General features: G+C 41.2%; 1 protein-coding gene across 3 annotated transcripts in view; it reads right to left on the reverse strand.

Moving 5' to 3' along the window:
* Positions 1-15,522, reverse strand: part of galnt1 (UDP-N-acetyl-alpha-D-galactosamine:polypeptide N-acetylgalactosaminyltransferase 1) — a 40,085-nt gene extending 24,563 nt beyond the window's left edge. Inside the window, exon 1 of one of the 3 annotated variants that reach the window (XM_086218564.1) lies at positions 15,281-15,522. The gene's annotated coding sequence lies outside the window, so the exon portion shown is untranslated. Of the gene's footprint in view, positions 1-12,308; positions 13,049-15,063 lie in introns of those variants that run through there. The other 2 variants (XM_086218562.1, XM_086218563.1) reach the window with 2 other exon arrangements.
* Between the last annotated feature and the right edge of the window lie 419 nt (positions 15,523-15,941).

A 15,941-nucleotide genomic window follows, 5' to 3' on the forward strand; every position in this document is an offset into this window, starting at 1 on the left:
AAACCAGCTAGTCAGTGTTCCATCTCTCAGTATTGTGTTATAAATCCATCATCCTCCCTGCTTTAACACACACACTTAAAGGTCAAACACAGACTCTCTTTGCCTGTCGGGGAGCAGATGAAAGAAGCTGTAGGCAGGAGACAGAGGGATGAAGCAAGAGTGATGGACAACTGACGAACTCAGAACTGCTCATTTCACTGGATTAATCTGCTATTTTTGAAAAATCCGCAGAGAGAATGAAGATGAGAGTGAATATGACTCAGTGTGTGTGTGTGTGTGCACGCGTGTGCGCGTGTGTGTTTAATCTAGTCCTTGGCCTACTTTTAAGCCAAGTCATCATTCTGGTCTACCGGGACTTCATATTTCCAGCCAGCGTGTATGTGTGTGTGTGTGTGTGTGTGTGTGGTGTTGAGTTTGTATTACAAGAAGAGCCATACCATAAATCTCCTGCCAGCCCACACACTCCTGAGTTAGTGAGTGTGAGGGGGTTGTACTGCAGTGCAGGTATGCTTCAATACGTGAAGAGTTCTGGTCACCAAACACGTCTGCCTGTCTCCTCCTGGGTGAGTCATCATTCCCCATCTCTTCCCTACCTTTCTCGCCGTCTCCTTCCTAACAACTGTCTATCAATCCCTTTTCCTCTTTTCTCTAACAAACCTCCACAAACTTTGAGTGGAATGTAATCCACCTGCAAATTGGAAGCAGGACAAGTAAGAGCCTCTATAAATACTCAAAGCCACACACACACACACACACACACACACACTGCAGTTCAAATAGCAACACATCTCTATATCTGTCAGCAGATCAACCTTTTCCTCTACTTGTTCTGCTTTTTGTCTGTCTCATTCTGTATTCACTTGATGACTGATGTTTGTTCAGGAGGAAAAACCGTGAAGCCACAACAAAATGATGTGGCAATCCTGTAAAAAAAAAAAAACTGTTTACAAATAAACCAAATTTAAGATATGAATGAGAGAAACTGTTTCACTGGGCACCTCTCCAGCAGTGTAGTGGTGTTCAAATGACAAATACTTCAGCTTTTCCTCAACCTGGGCTGTCACAGTTGTTCTCTTATTAAATGTCAACATGACCACAGGCCTGTACAAAAACCCAAAGTAGTTTAAACATGTGACTATTCAACGACCTCACTTTATACATTCATAAATGCCGCAGAATCAAGTACAAACCCTCTGCACTTACAGTCATGGATCGCGATGGGATGCCTCAATGATGAGGTTACTCTTCTAAGAGTGTGTAATGCAGAACAAAAATGGACCCTGTCAAAACAGAGAGCTTGCCAGAATACTACATTATTTAGGCCAACACACATAAGACCATGTTACTTTAACACTTCTTATCAATCCAGTACTTTTTAGACTCTTTTAAGGAAAAAGGAATATAGAAAGATTCCTCGCTTTAAAAAGAAGGTTTTTTTTTCATGTTATCAAATTGTTTTGAATGCGTAATGATGCCAAGGAGCTAAAAACTAAAACCAAGAGAGATGGCTTCACCTCACACACATACTCAAGAGAGCTCAAGAGTCTTTTCTGGAAGAGGAAAGCAACAAATGCCTCATTTTTAGAGGTCTTCATTTTAATTCATAGTTAAAAACAGAATTGTTGAGATGCAATGTGCAACAACATGTTTATGCAAGCTAAATAAATGAGGAGTCTATTCACAAAATCAAGCAGAATACAATACTACAGTTTAACAGTTTAACCCAAGAGGATCATTTTACAATGGGTTTCAGTACCACAGTGTTAACTGTTAACTTTGTTGTTAAGTTTGGATAAGTGACATTCGCATCACCCTCCTACAATAATAGTCTCTCTGTCTCTTTTAGAATTCGCACGCACCAGTTTTGAGGAGGAATACATTCATAGTATTGTTAGGATTAAATATTCAATTCAGCAGTTGCAGTAATGTTAATGGGAGTAAAACAAAACATGATATCAGACACATTTCACTGTTCTTGGATTTTTAATGCTAGAAAACTCAATCTATCTACAACAGTGTAATTAAAATAGCTACACATATAAAAAAAGTACTGTCCACACAAATTCATTTTTATACTGGTAGAGGAAACATTGGGAGTACTGTATATCTATTTTTCTTGTTACAGTCATTACCATCCCTCTTTTTTCACCTCCCTACTTCTCCCCACTCAAGCTGTGACTAGTTGTGAACCAAGGCGCAGAATGCGGTTCTGCAGCCAAAAAGGCTGGGTCCACACCAACCCTGCTGCTGCCTCAATCTCTCTATCCCAACAGGACACTCCCTGTTTTTAACCCCAGAAAGTCTGACTTTTCTCCCAAGCGGTTCTCTTTCCATTCAGTCTGGGTCGACGTAATCCTTGAATCCAGGGGACCAGAGGCAGTTAAAAAGCAGAGGTGAGAAAGGGTCATGAGTGGACAAATGAAGAAAGCTATCCTAGCAAGCGCAAATCTACAAGCAGAAATCCCTTCTCACATCATGTGTTTGTGTACATTTGCACCCACATAACACTTTGCAAGCTAATGTTGCCGTGCTAAATCGTTAACAGCTCAAAGCGGGACTTGAGCCAAACAAGGTTGAAGGCGCTACAACAGCCTTTGTTCAGAACAGTCTGGAGGGTACTGTGAGCCGAGCTAAAACTAGCAGTCAAATCAGTCCTTCACAATTCCCTGAGCACAGCATGAAGCAGTGTGACCAACCAGCCATGGCCAAGCATTAAACCTAACTGTTCCACTCCCTCTCTGGAGACACTGAAAGGCACTGAGGAGAGAGGAGAAACTGGGTAGACAGGGAGAAAGTTCTTTTTCTCTAAGACCGTATGATAGCTTGTTATGAGAACAATGTTTTGTGTGTGTGTGTGTGTGTGTGTGTGTGTGTGTGTGTGTGTGTGTGTGTGTGTGTTTGGTTCCTAGCCAGGGTTTGTGTGTGTGTTATGTGACTCTGCCTGTAGCATATGCTGTAACAGAGGGAGATCAAAGATTACATCTTTGGTCTTTGCAACAACAAACAGTACCAATACGGTGCCAACTGCACCTCCGCTCCTCATCCTCCTCCCTACAGCCCTTCTTTTGACCTCCTGTCCTGTCAAACATCTCATGTCTCCAGTGTTATGGGAAAGGAAGACCCTGTGGGGCATACAGTACCTATGCACGCACAAACACCATATCGATGCTAAATCTAGACCCAAGGAAAGGCAACAAAATAAGAAAACATCAACATTTGTTGTACAGTGTACAACAAAAGGAGACAACAGTACATCAACTACAGCCATAGATCACTACTTCAGACAACTTTCCAGGGGAAGCCAAGGAAGGAAAAACAGGAATTCCAGGAATAGAGCAATGAGAAAATAGGTAAGAGGAGTCTTGTGCAACCTACTTGAACGTGGTACCATGTCACATTTATTCTGGATGAAAAGCCTCTCAAAACAACCTGTTTTGCTTCCCATAATAGGGACATGCACTGGGCACTGGGGACCTGTCACTTTCTAGATATACAGTATGTATTCACAGAGGGAGGCAGGGAGGGAAGGTAGGCAGAGGAAGAAAATAGTGACCAAGAGACACAGAGAGAGGGATAGATGTAAGGAAAGGGTAACAGAGAGAGAGATAACTGCTTCCTGTTTACAGTGAGTAGAGAGCACAGGAAAAAGAGCACAGGCCAGTAGACCACCATTAACAGGCCGACAGAGATGACAATATACACACAGTGTACATTCCCTGCTCCAGGTACTGATTGCTTATATAGACCAGATTGAGCTCAATTCTCATCTATCTCAATGTGCCTTTCTGACATCTGGAGACTTGTGATTTGTTCTTGGTTCCATATCTCCCCTGCTGTGCTCTGGTCTGTAGTCATGTTAACAGGATCAGGCTTAACTGTGTGCACGCCCCCAGCTGTGTGCTCAGACACTCCCGCCAACATTCCCAATCCAGCCAGGAAAGACTTCCTAGCAATTCCATGCAGCATGCAATGTCCTCATCTTACATTAACAGTGACCATGTGTAAATTTTCTATGTTAAAGGGGCTGAGAATAATGAGCTTGTCTGTGTTTTTTTCATGGCTAGGGTTGCACAAAATTACAGAATTCTGACACTGACCCTAAAACATGCCAGCTCTTGAGATGATCATCCTTGTATGGTCGTCAGTTCCAGCAGAACTACAGGATTTCCTTTAAAAAACAATAGCACTAACTGAAAATGCAGAGGCTTTACTGGGATATTATGATGCAATGAGAAGACTTGTGTTCAATTTTTTTTCGAAGAAAGAAAATGTGAAGAATAAATCTTGGAATTACGTAGTTCCAGAGAAAGCACAACTGCAAGAAAACTGTTCACAGCTAGGCTTCTAAAGCTGTTTTTAAATATCATTTAGGTAACTGACACAAATTCCCAGCTCCTTATAATAGAGACAAGACAGATCATCCTTGGGTTGGACATAGATATGTACTGTAAAGAATCTTTGGTATCATCCCTATATAGCTAATGAGTTCAGAAGCTGAGGTTAGCAAAATGTTATGCTCTGACTCCAATTACCATTATCATCATCAATAACATTCACAAAAGTGAATTTCATGAGACCCGACTTTACATGGCAAAAAACCCCAAAACAAAACAGATATGAATGATAGATGAGCTGCAGGTAATAGACCTTGGAGAGTTTTCGATGGAGACTTAATGAAGTCAGAGAACTGAGAAACATTCAGGGAGCATTTCAGCTGGCACTGACTCCAAATTAACTGCTCAGTCTTGGAATTTGATAAATAACGCTTAGTTTACCAATCAGCTGATCAGGGTTTTACATTTTTTTATAATCTGGGACACTACTAATCAGCATTGTGCATGATACCGCATTTTCCCACACCAAGGTCCTTCTTTTGACCATATATTAGTTTAACTACATAAGTTTTCCATGTGAATGCCCAAAGATGAAACTGAATACACCCTTTAACAGTAGTTAGCCAGGAACCAACAGAGATCCCTTTTTGAACAAGAGCAGAGAGAGTCGAGTCACAAATCTCTATAAATCCTCTCCAGGCTTTTTTTTCGATTTCGCAGCTCTGTGGATGTGGCGACACAGTTTAGTTGTGTCGCCTCACAGCAAAGGGTCCTGGGAACCTTGCTACTAGGACTGAGATGTGGGTCTCCTTGGAGCCTCCAGACACAGTCTTCAGAAGTAGCGTTAATCCCCACTCACACTGCACTGTGGCTACTAATCGCTCTTCAATAGTAACGTTGGGTCAAATGTAGAGGACAAACACCTCCTACTCTTCTGCCACAACTGTCCTTTCAGTTACCATTCATTCCTGCTCAAACTTTACATGAAGTTTAAATCGGGGAGGACGTAGGACAAATGCTTCACTTTGAATGAATTTGTTCAGATCAAACCAAACAACGGAATCATACATGAGCCTGACAAGAGATTTTAATGGCTGCATCATGATGAGTAGAGAGCAGACTTGAGAAATATTGAGATCACAGGACTAAAGCAGCTCTTATTAACTGCTGGAGGTGCTGCTGCTGGTTTGCATAACAACAGATGAAACAGTGAGAACCAACTCTCTTCTATGTAATTGAACAAGGCCTTTGTGTTTTGCAGCACGCAGAGCACATCTGGCTCAGGCCGAGTTCTCATTTACTTGCAGTTTTTTTGGTAATTATTTTGTAAATACGCATGAGAAAACATTCGATGACTTGAGAAATTAGAACTGTGTGTAGCTGCGTGTGAGATATTCATGGGACTATCTGCATATTGGACTGCAATAAATCGAAAATTAAATTGTGGATGGAATAAAAGCTTAACAATGGTGTCCTAGAGACTCATAAAAGACAGTCAAGATCTCAGTTTTACCAGAATTGTGTAGCTAAATCTAAAACATTTTCCACAAACAGACATACAAGCAATTATTCCAAATAACTACAGATTTCAGAGTGTATGTGCATGTCACAGAGTTGTTTCTCCCCGAGTCAGCACAAATTGGACGTATTCCACTTCCTCCTATGGAGAGTGTGAGGGGGATGGGGAAGGAGCAGAGCTGTCACCATGGAAACTATGTCTTTTCCTGTCGGGTCATATCTCAGAGTGAAACAGATGCTGTGAGCAACATACGGACGCATTGAACAGCACACTCCTTCTCACAAAGCAGGGAATTGTTGAAGCTAAGCTGAACCCAGAGTGTAGCATTACTCAATGTGATCAACCTGAGCCATATTATTCCGCTCTATTCAAATATTTAAGGTCACTTAACAGTGTTACACTACACAAGTACACAGTATTATTTATCAACCCGGCCTTCAAGATGATGTGAAATACTTGAATTGCATTGAATTGAATTGGAATTCTTTCAAGCTAACAAAAATTAAATGAATATAACCAGGCGTTAACAGCTTGTAGGAAATAGAATTTGATCATTGGTGTAATAAGCATCCCATTACTGTGAGGGTAAGCAAGGGCAGCATAATATAGTGAAAAAAATGTGTTATAATAAAATGTTTGTTTTAGTTGATAAAAGATAATTGTTAATTGATTACTGACGTTTCATTTTTTTTTCCCCACAGCTGATTTACAATTTTAGAGATGGTTAGCGGTTGCTGTTCCCTTCCATAATTCCCCTGATAAAAATCTGCTCTCATTTTTAAAAAACCCGCTTTAACCATAAATTTTAAATGACTTCTCATCAATTTATTACCCAGCTCTTCCTAATTTTGAAAGAATTTTGAGTGCAATAGTCCCGCAAACCCACGGTCCGATTTGTATTACGTTTTCTTGGGTTATGGTTACTTTTTGAAAATAATAAAAGAAAAACACCCCCATCAAATGACAGTAAATCCCAGAGACAGTTAAACTGAGCTGACATGAAAAACTACCATCAATAAACATATTCGCTGTTATGTTTTGCTGTCATGAATCACTGTCATTGTGCTGGTGCCTGTACTCTACTCTGCCCTTTCTATGTGAACTCTGCTGTCATAATGAACTATCGTGTGTATGTGTGTGTGTGTGTGTGTGTGTGTGTGTCTTGAACACATGGCAGATACACATAATCTAATAATACAACTTTATAATAACTGCAGTTCATGTGTATTAAATGCTTCAGTGCTGCATCCCTAATAAAGACTGGGAAAAATAAAAGCTTTTAATCATTCAATTGCTGATAAGTTAACATTCGTTTTCTAACAATAACAAACCACAGGTTTGAATTCTTCCTGGATGTTTGTCCTCATGTCTTTTCAGAGGAAGTGGTGGAGCTGTCCATATTTTGGAGGAAGAGAATAAATAATATACAGAAGTGTTTCTGCTGACCACTTGAAAACCTGCCCAATTTCACACCTGGCCTGGCTCAGCACAGCATGGCTATAAACTACGACTACAAATGTCAGATTTGGGAAGTCACAGCAACATAGGGTTCAGTGAAGACTCTCAATGTCCAACACCCAATGGAGGTGCATTTCTTTTAAACCAGAAACTTTTATTTCTTTTGGGTGGAAACGTGTGGTCTTCATCATGGAGACACAAACTGTACTTACAAACATGATTACTTATGATATCATTCACCTTCATCTCAACTCAACAATGTCAGGTCGTAAGCAAGAAAATTTTGACACAAATAGACTTTGAAGTCCTTGAGAACCAATGCAGACAACAAGAAACTGCAGCCTGGAGATGAAATAAACCTCAGCTGAATACTGGGTTAAATCCTATTTCCTTATCATTATGCCAGCAGAAACATTATGTCTATCGGGCTGGGACACACTGAGTGTGACAGGCTCTGAGTCATCTGTAGGTCCAAGATGAAGTTGATGACGGCACCATTGCTTAGGCTTACTGCTGTGTCTAGTCTAACAGCTTCATAAGATCCCTGTTTCCAACAAAGCTATTTATGATGACTCAAAGTGCAGTGGACAAGCTAGGGACATATTGAGTCAATGAATGACAGCTGTGTGGTGTCATGTGTTTTCTGCTCATATGTATAAACTGTGTATAATCTCTTGAGTAAAACTTACAGCAACCAGTATTTAATGAAAAATAAACACAAACACAGGTTTATCTTGGCCTTTAGTTGGCTTGGACCAGAAAGGGAGCAGGGAGCAAGCAAGGTTCCCTGGTGGCACCAGATGACCCACTTCTATGTAAATCTACCCCTAATGTGTCCCACTGGAAAGCCAGAGAACACACACGCAAAGCAAATACATACACACACATGCACAGACACACAGACACACACACCACTACTGAAAGTGACAGACCTCAAACTGAGAGGAAAAAAAACTGCTAAATGCTGCTCACGGCTGTTTCTCTCCTTCTCATCTCTTTCTGTTTTCTGGTTTTCTCATTTTGTCTGAGGATCAACCACTTACAGTATATCTTCACTATCTGATCTAGCTAAAGGGGCTATCAGCATCCCGAGTGAGTTTCAGTAATCAACAATACTACATCCACCAACCAACATAGAGGCTATAATAAGTACACTAGTATGAATTTTCCCATCTATAATTAGTAGCCCATTTACATGTCGCCCATGATGGGCTGCACTCCAATCCCCAGCAGGCAATGCAATGCTTACACTCATGCTGTGTGGCTCCTCTCTCATGGTTGAGGGCATAAACAAAGCTGTACCATTAAAATGCCATAACACCTGTCCTGCATTACAGTGAACTGAGAACTAGCAGAATCCAACTATTTCATCAGAGAAACAATTCTGGTGTAAAAACGTTCAAACTGGATTAATATTAAGCTCTAAACATGTCTAGTCCAGTGTTCTGACTTTTACTACTAGGTGTTGCGCTTCACAAAGCATCCCAGTGGAGGATGCTAAGTTCTACTGTAAGCTATAGCTGAAACAAAACACGGCTGGCGGACAGACTCCAGTGACTTTCTACAAAAGACCGTCACCAGAACCTCCCCGCAGGAGACACGCATCTCTCTTCTGTTCCAAGATTGGCAGAGCAGAACATTCACTCCACACAGCAGCGGCCGACACAGACTGAATGGAAGAGTGAATGATCTGTGCATTATAAAGCTACTCAGTTCCGTGTGTAGCTTTTCTCTGTGATGAGACCGCTGGTGGTTAATATGTAGTGTTACTAGAGCTGCTTCTCAGTCAGTTTCATACTTGTCCTGTTGTCTTGTAATAGGAAAAGAAAATATGTTATTGAACTGCTTTACTGGGACTCTGACTCCAATAAAATATAGTATGTGTAAGCAAAAAAAAACAGGAGAGAAGCAAATGGACGGTAGGGGTGGAACAGTTCAGCAAGGCCGAGGTTGGGTTTTGTATTGTGGTTTTTGGGTGAAAGTTTGAGTTTCAATTCAGTTCAGTTTCAGTTAAATCTGACTTGTATATTACTGAGAAGAAAAACATTCCCAACATGAGCTGAAATGAGTAAATGACATCAACATAATCCCTACTGCGTTTTGTTGTCATTCATGGTCACTACAGTGATAGTGCCTGTTGTCTTCTCAGCAAGCCTCGAGCTAATGAGCCATCCATGCATGTGTATATGCACGCACTACACTCTCATTAAATACACTGCATTTAATAGAACTTTCGTTGCCCTGTGGGACAAAAAAGAATTGTGTATTGAACTTTTTTTTAAACAGTTTGGTATGACACTCTAAATTGTTACGTTGTGTATTTTGTAGCTCCTTCAATGTCCGCATCAACTCCAAAATGTTGCTGCCATGACTCATCTTGTTGTCACTCTCAAACATGAGAACTTTCTAGTAAAAACACAGCGTGTGCTGTGCAAAACCATCTTGCCTAAGGACGGATGATAACATTGGCCCATCATTGTTATTGCCAAATACTGGTCCTTTTTCCAATACATTCATATTGATCCAAAAATCACAATTAATATCAGCACAACAAATCAAGATTAGCCTCAGCCTCAGTTTTGCTCATTGTTGTTATTTATGATGAAGCAAAAATGGACAACAGACTTCTCAAAAACTTTTGGAAATAAAAGAAAACTTTCAAATTCAACTAGTTGAGGTGTTGTTTAGTATGAACAAAATTCTACTAGTATATAAACTTGTTTTGTGCTTTTATACAAATATATCGGCATCAGCAAATATCAATGATCAGGCAAATCAGTTATAAAATATCAGCAAAAGTCCAGGATCGAACATCCCTAATCTGGCCCCCTCCCTCTTCTATTAAAACTGGATCTCACATGTTGCTGCTTCGCCTCAGCGGTAAACTACTCACAGTCCACTAGTAACTCTGTCAGTCAGTATATAAACAAACATAGTATGATATAACCAGGTTGTCATTATTTATTATTACTTCAATACAAGTTAGATGTCACACCATGATGTGGTTGACGCAGGTTACTGATGAAGGCTGCTTTTTAATTTGCAAAAATAGGTCATAATGACAAATGCTGGCTGGCTTATACTCTGGCAGTAGAGCCTATAAATGTCTCTGTAACGAAAGTGGAAGAAAAAACAACCACAGAAAACGTATTCATATCCAATAAGTGTAAACAGGAAAGTGTACACGGATAAATACTGATCCAAAAAAATGCAAACTCACAGCAATTAAAAAGGTGCCTGATGAAACTGCCATGTGCACATTAACAGAAAGCAGAACTTGCCTACATCAATGTGTAACAAAGAATTATTATATATGCATATGTTTATGTTCTGCTTTATGCAAATCTATGATGCATATTACTACTAAACCCTCAAGGGTAGTGCCAAGAGCATGAGACAAATATGCTCAAGTAATAACATTGTAAAGTCATGCCCTCAACAGGTCTGCTAAAGTCAATAAATTTACTCAGTGAAACGAGTACTCACACAACGTTGCGTGTCCAAATGTACTCTGATAAAAGCTTCACTAAAACATCCCTTGGCCCTTAATGTATCACAACAACAGACATATTGTACTCCCCCTCCATGAGCGTGACTCTGTTGACCCCAGCTATAGCACAGAGCAGATTGAGTGAGGCAGGACGTCTGACACAAAACTGTTCATAATGTCAAGCAAAATTTGAAAAAATATGACATTGTCTTGATCTGATATCACATCATCACATTAGTATGATAACCACTAACACCAGGCCACAATGGATGAGGTTAATCTTAGAATTTAAAAGTAAGCTGACATAACTGTGTTAACTTTGTGTGTTAAGACTTCAGTACAGTCGAGCATGACAACCACCATGATTAAAACACATAACCAACCATTGAAATACATGTAATTTGAATCCACAGTAGAGACACACAAGTCAAGGGCAAACTGCATGTGTCCGGAGTGGCCAAACAAATTCTCCAGCTCTGACACACCTGCTGTACAGTGACGAATCTGTACTGAATAAACCCCATGTTGGACCCAGAATGCAATCCGACATTCTCGGTCACCTGAGGAAGAGTTGATCTTGTGTTTTTCCTTACATATTGCACTGGTGCACAAACATCACAGTCACCTAATGGGCACTGTCGACCACAATTCCTTTTCCCAAAGACCTAACACAGCAGACGCTCACTGTAGTCCCTCTTCCTGTTGAAACACTAGCCAGTTGAGCCGTCCTGCTATCAGTGCCCTGACAATGAACCCACTTTCAGACTCACTTAGCGCTTTACAGAACAGTTAACACCCTCTCAGATCTAATATGTTGATTCTGTCAATCACCCACTGAGGAGATCAGTAGTTTCATTCTCAGTCACCTCTCACTTACTTCACACATGCCTGTCCTTAGGTGGATTGAAATCTAAACTTGAACAACAGTACAAAGAGTATAACTATAAGTTCAGCTGTCAGTTATTCAGTGAGTTTTCAAACTGAAAAATACTCAGCAGCCACCCTGCCGAGCGTCACCCTCTGTAGCTAATGGCAGCGCTCAGTAGCTGCAGATGTCAGATGTTTCGTTGTCTATTTATATAAGCAATGACAATGTAACAAAGGGTGACCTAATTTTAGGGACAGGTGGGTTGCATGAGCTCATTGTGCATAGTATATGTGTGTGCATGCATGTTTTTGTATATGTACACATGCAAACTGCATGCTGGTCTGAATCATCCATAGTCAGGAGGCGTGAGGTGGGGGTGGAGTGGGCGACAATGGCATTCCTGTGCTCTGAGCTCCAGGTGGCAGGGGAAACCCAATCCTACACCAAGCCTTGCTGGAACACAAGAGTGCCGGGAACACCGAATGCTGCTGCGTCCCTTCGGAGACGTGAGCCAGAATGATGCTATTGTTCCAGACCAGCTCAGAGGAATAAACACACCAAACGCCATCCATGACAATGACACACACAAACACACACTTATGAATACACTCAATCTAAGTGGACATCAAAGATATATACCTGCACATTGTTCACCTCAATTTACGCAGCCTCAGCAGGAAAGGCATTGAAAGAAGTCACCATATAAAACAGTAATTAAAAACACATCACAACAAATGATAGATATTTTTACTTGAAAATTGTGACTTGTGTAAAAACTATAGCATTCCAATGTAAGCACTTAGTGTGATTTTTACCACTTGTATTATGATTGTATGGAGAAGAAACAAACGATTACTTACATGCTCTTTACAGGAGCTGAAACCACAGTGTCACATTTACACGCACGCACGCACGCACAGAGTTTTGTTGTTGTTATAGGTTGCATCCAAACAGTTTCACAGCAGATTCATCTCCAGATAATGTTCTTGATGAATCGTTCAGTCTATAAAACATTCACACAGACAGGCAGATCTGCTGAGGCCTGAACACACACGGAGCAGGAAACACATCATGTCGACTCCACGGCCTTGAAATGAGGAACATGATTCATTTCCTTCCAATGCTGGATAGTCATGCCTCAACACAGGGCTGAGTTCAGATTTACAGCTCTGAGGCAACGTCCTCCTGAGCATGACACATATTCAATCCAGGTCACGAACACGGCCGAGTACCGAGCTTCGGTTCTTTGTACCACTAACCACTTTGCTTCAACAATGCAAAGCTTTAGAAAAAAACTCCTTGTCTTTCTATACCAAATCTTGGTACATTGAGAGTTCATCTCATAAGTGTCAGCGACTCAATAAACATGTGGTATGCTAAGATCTAGTACAGCTGGTAACTGGATGTCTGACATTACACATGGCTGACTAAAACACTCTGTTACATCCCAGCAGATAGCGGTCTCTCATCTGGTTTGTTGAGTGCTATGACCACGCACTATAAAATAAAGCATGTCAGTGAGTGCAACATTACAGAGATTATGACATCAAAGGCGTGGCTTCACTGAACGTGCATAGAATTTATTTAGGTACTGACGGTTACCTCATGTTTGATTTGAGTAACAAGAGTGGATTTAAGTCTTCAGCAGCATTCAAATCCAGAACGGCTCCTTCAAAATCTCCACCACTGGATTCCTCAGATTACTGAGGATGGAATACAGCTGGGATGACAGTAGGCAATGTTTAACAAACACAAAATTTCGGCTGTGACTTCAAGGGGGACCATAATGTTTGTAAAGATGCGAGACATTGTATTTTACTCCTCAAATGATATGACACTTGATATTTACCTATACTCATATTTTCTATTTTACAAATACGTTTATTATATTATGCATTCTGCACACTGACAAGACACATGGTGAATTTGAACAATTAATGTCTATTTCCAAAGAACTCTTATGAATTGATATTATGTTTCCAGAAACCTTCAAGTTGTGATAAAAAGTTTCATTTTTATGCTGTAAAGACTTGAGTGGAAAACCTATTTTTCATGAATGACTAATGGAGGTTTTGGTGCATACCTGTATCAACGTTCTTTAACAATATCCTACTCTAATCAAGACAAACTCAAGTGTCCAGTTATTGTGTTCACCTGAATCAAATCAGTGCGGCTAACTGTGCGTGTAATTTTGTGGCATCACACACACACATCCATTTTTAAACATGATCAAGGTGATCAGCTCTTGTTTTGACAATGCTTGACCTACACCAAGGGTCAGTCAAACAAAGATACAGCAGCAGACTCCATCCAGCAACACCACAGATTACCACATACAGGCATCACCACACACACACACACACACAGACGGGATAAATGATACACGCTCCCTCCCTTTCTCTCTCTCTCTCTCTCACTTTGAGGCTCTCACTTTAAGGAACATGACAGTTTAATTTGGCTTCCTCCCTGTCAAACATCTTCATCTGGTCTGCTCTGCGAATGTCAACTCTTGCAGGATTGATAGTGAATCCATTTTCTTATCTTTCGAGATAATTACAACGCTGTTAATGCATGCTCACTGGTTCCCTCTTCTTTCACTCACTCAAGTTGCTCATTCACTCACTCTCTTTATCACTACATACACAAGTCAGGCCTCACAAGCTTCAACCAAACCCTATGTAAGGTCTCTTTGTGATTGAGTTACGTGAAATGTAATTAACCTCTGTTCCTCTGAGATTGAGGGTCCTCAAAGACTAAAAGGCCCACAAAGAAAGACAGTCATATATAGGCTGTCTCCCCTTGTGTGACACACTGAGCGAAATCATCTGACCTTTAGCGGGAGGTCACAGGAGACACAACCAGCACCAAACACGGGTTCAACTCAGGGTGCTCAGCTCACTTAGAAAACTATAGCCCGTTGCAACTATTATGGCCAACTTTAAACCTGAGCTACTTCCAGACAGAACATCCAATAAGTGCCTCATCACTGCTCCGGGAGGACCGTTAGGAAAAATCCCAGCAGTCAAACACTGCAGCTGTGAGATAATGTTAAACTGGCAGTGGCCCATTGACTAAAAACAGCTAGCAGTTGTAGAGGACTTATAAAAGTACTCATCAGTATCGACAAAGCGGTCATTATTCCATTTAGCATGCTTCACACTGGTGGTACATCACTAATTGCCGGCTAATTAGCTGGGAAGTGACAATGTTTGATGTTGAGTCGCATCACATCCCCGTTACTTGAGTGCCTCTGTCAACAAGAAGCTCCCCCTGCCATAGCGGCAGTCTGCTGCTACCATACTACATCCACCGGCCAGACTACGGTTGACACGGTGGCTGGAGAAAATAACAACAATAATGAATGAGGTTTTCACACAGGTTTTTGCTCGCTTACCTAGAGTGACGGGGTACCCCAATCCTCTGTGGCTGAAGAGACCGCGGGCAAGCAACCGAAGCAGAAAACTACACCGATACGCTTCAAAGTATCGCAGCTAAGTTAGCGGGCTAGCTAGCTTAGCGCGCTAACGGCAAGGGGGAGAGAGGGAGAGAGAGAGAGAGAGAGAGAGAGAGAGAGACTGGTCCTCTCTCCACCGTCGAGACAAACCAATTACCTCAAAAAACAAGCTGGGCGTGAGGTGTCCAGTGTGGACCGAAGCTATAAAAGCACATTCCAGTTTCAAAAAGCGATATGAGATAAGACATCCATCAGGAAAGACCGTGTGTATGACTGGGCTCAGTTGGCAGCAGCGCTATGCGGTGTGATCAGCCTCTGCGGGCGGACGTGCTGCCTCTGCCAGGGGTTCTTCTGAGAGAGGAGTTTGGCTGCTGATGTGCGGAGCAAACAGAGGCAGCATCACTGCTCATTCCTCCCTTCGCTTCGTCGACCCGGAAGATAAATTACTGTATTACCGAGCTCACCTTCTGTTACATATTCATTAAAAACAATCAACTGCACAATGTTAGGTTATTGGTGTAACATAGTTCAGTTCATTAAAATGACTTTGATAGGAAATATGAGCATTATTTAATGACACAATAACCCTCAGGTGAAAACATTCATCTTTTGCCACAGTTAACTGCTTTGTATATGAAACTACAAATGGCTTGTGTTGATGCATGCAGTTGCTACAACAAACAATTTGAGGCTTCATGGTTGTCTGGGTGATGAAGCTTTCATGATGAAGCAGAGCACTCATACTCATACTCAAATTTATGTTCCAGTCTGAATTCTGACTGAGATGTAATGTAAGAATTCTGCGTATGAAGACAGGC

Source organism: Aulostomus chinensis, chromosome 11, assembly GCF_037954235.1.
Source record: "Aulostomus chinensis isolate RoL2024-O1b breed Wild chromosome 11, RoL_Achi_v1.0, whole genome shotgun sequence".
NCBI classification, from domain to species: domain Eukaryota; kingdom Metazoa; phylum Chordata; class Actinopteri; order Syngnathiformes; family Aulostomidae; genus Aulostomus; species Aulostomus chinensis.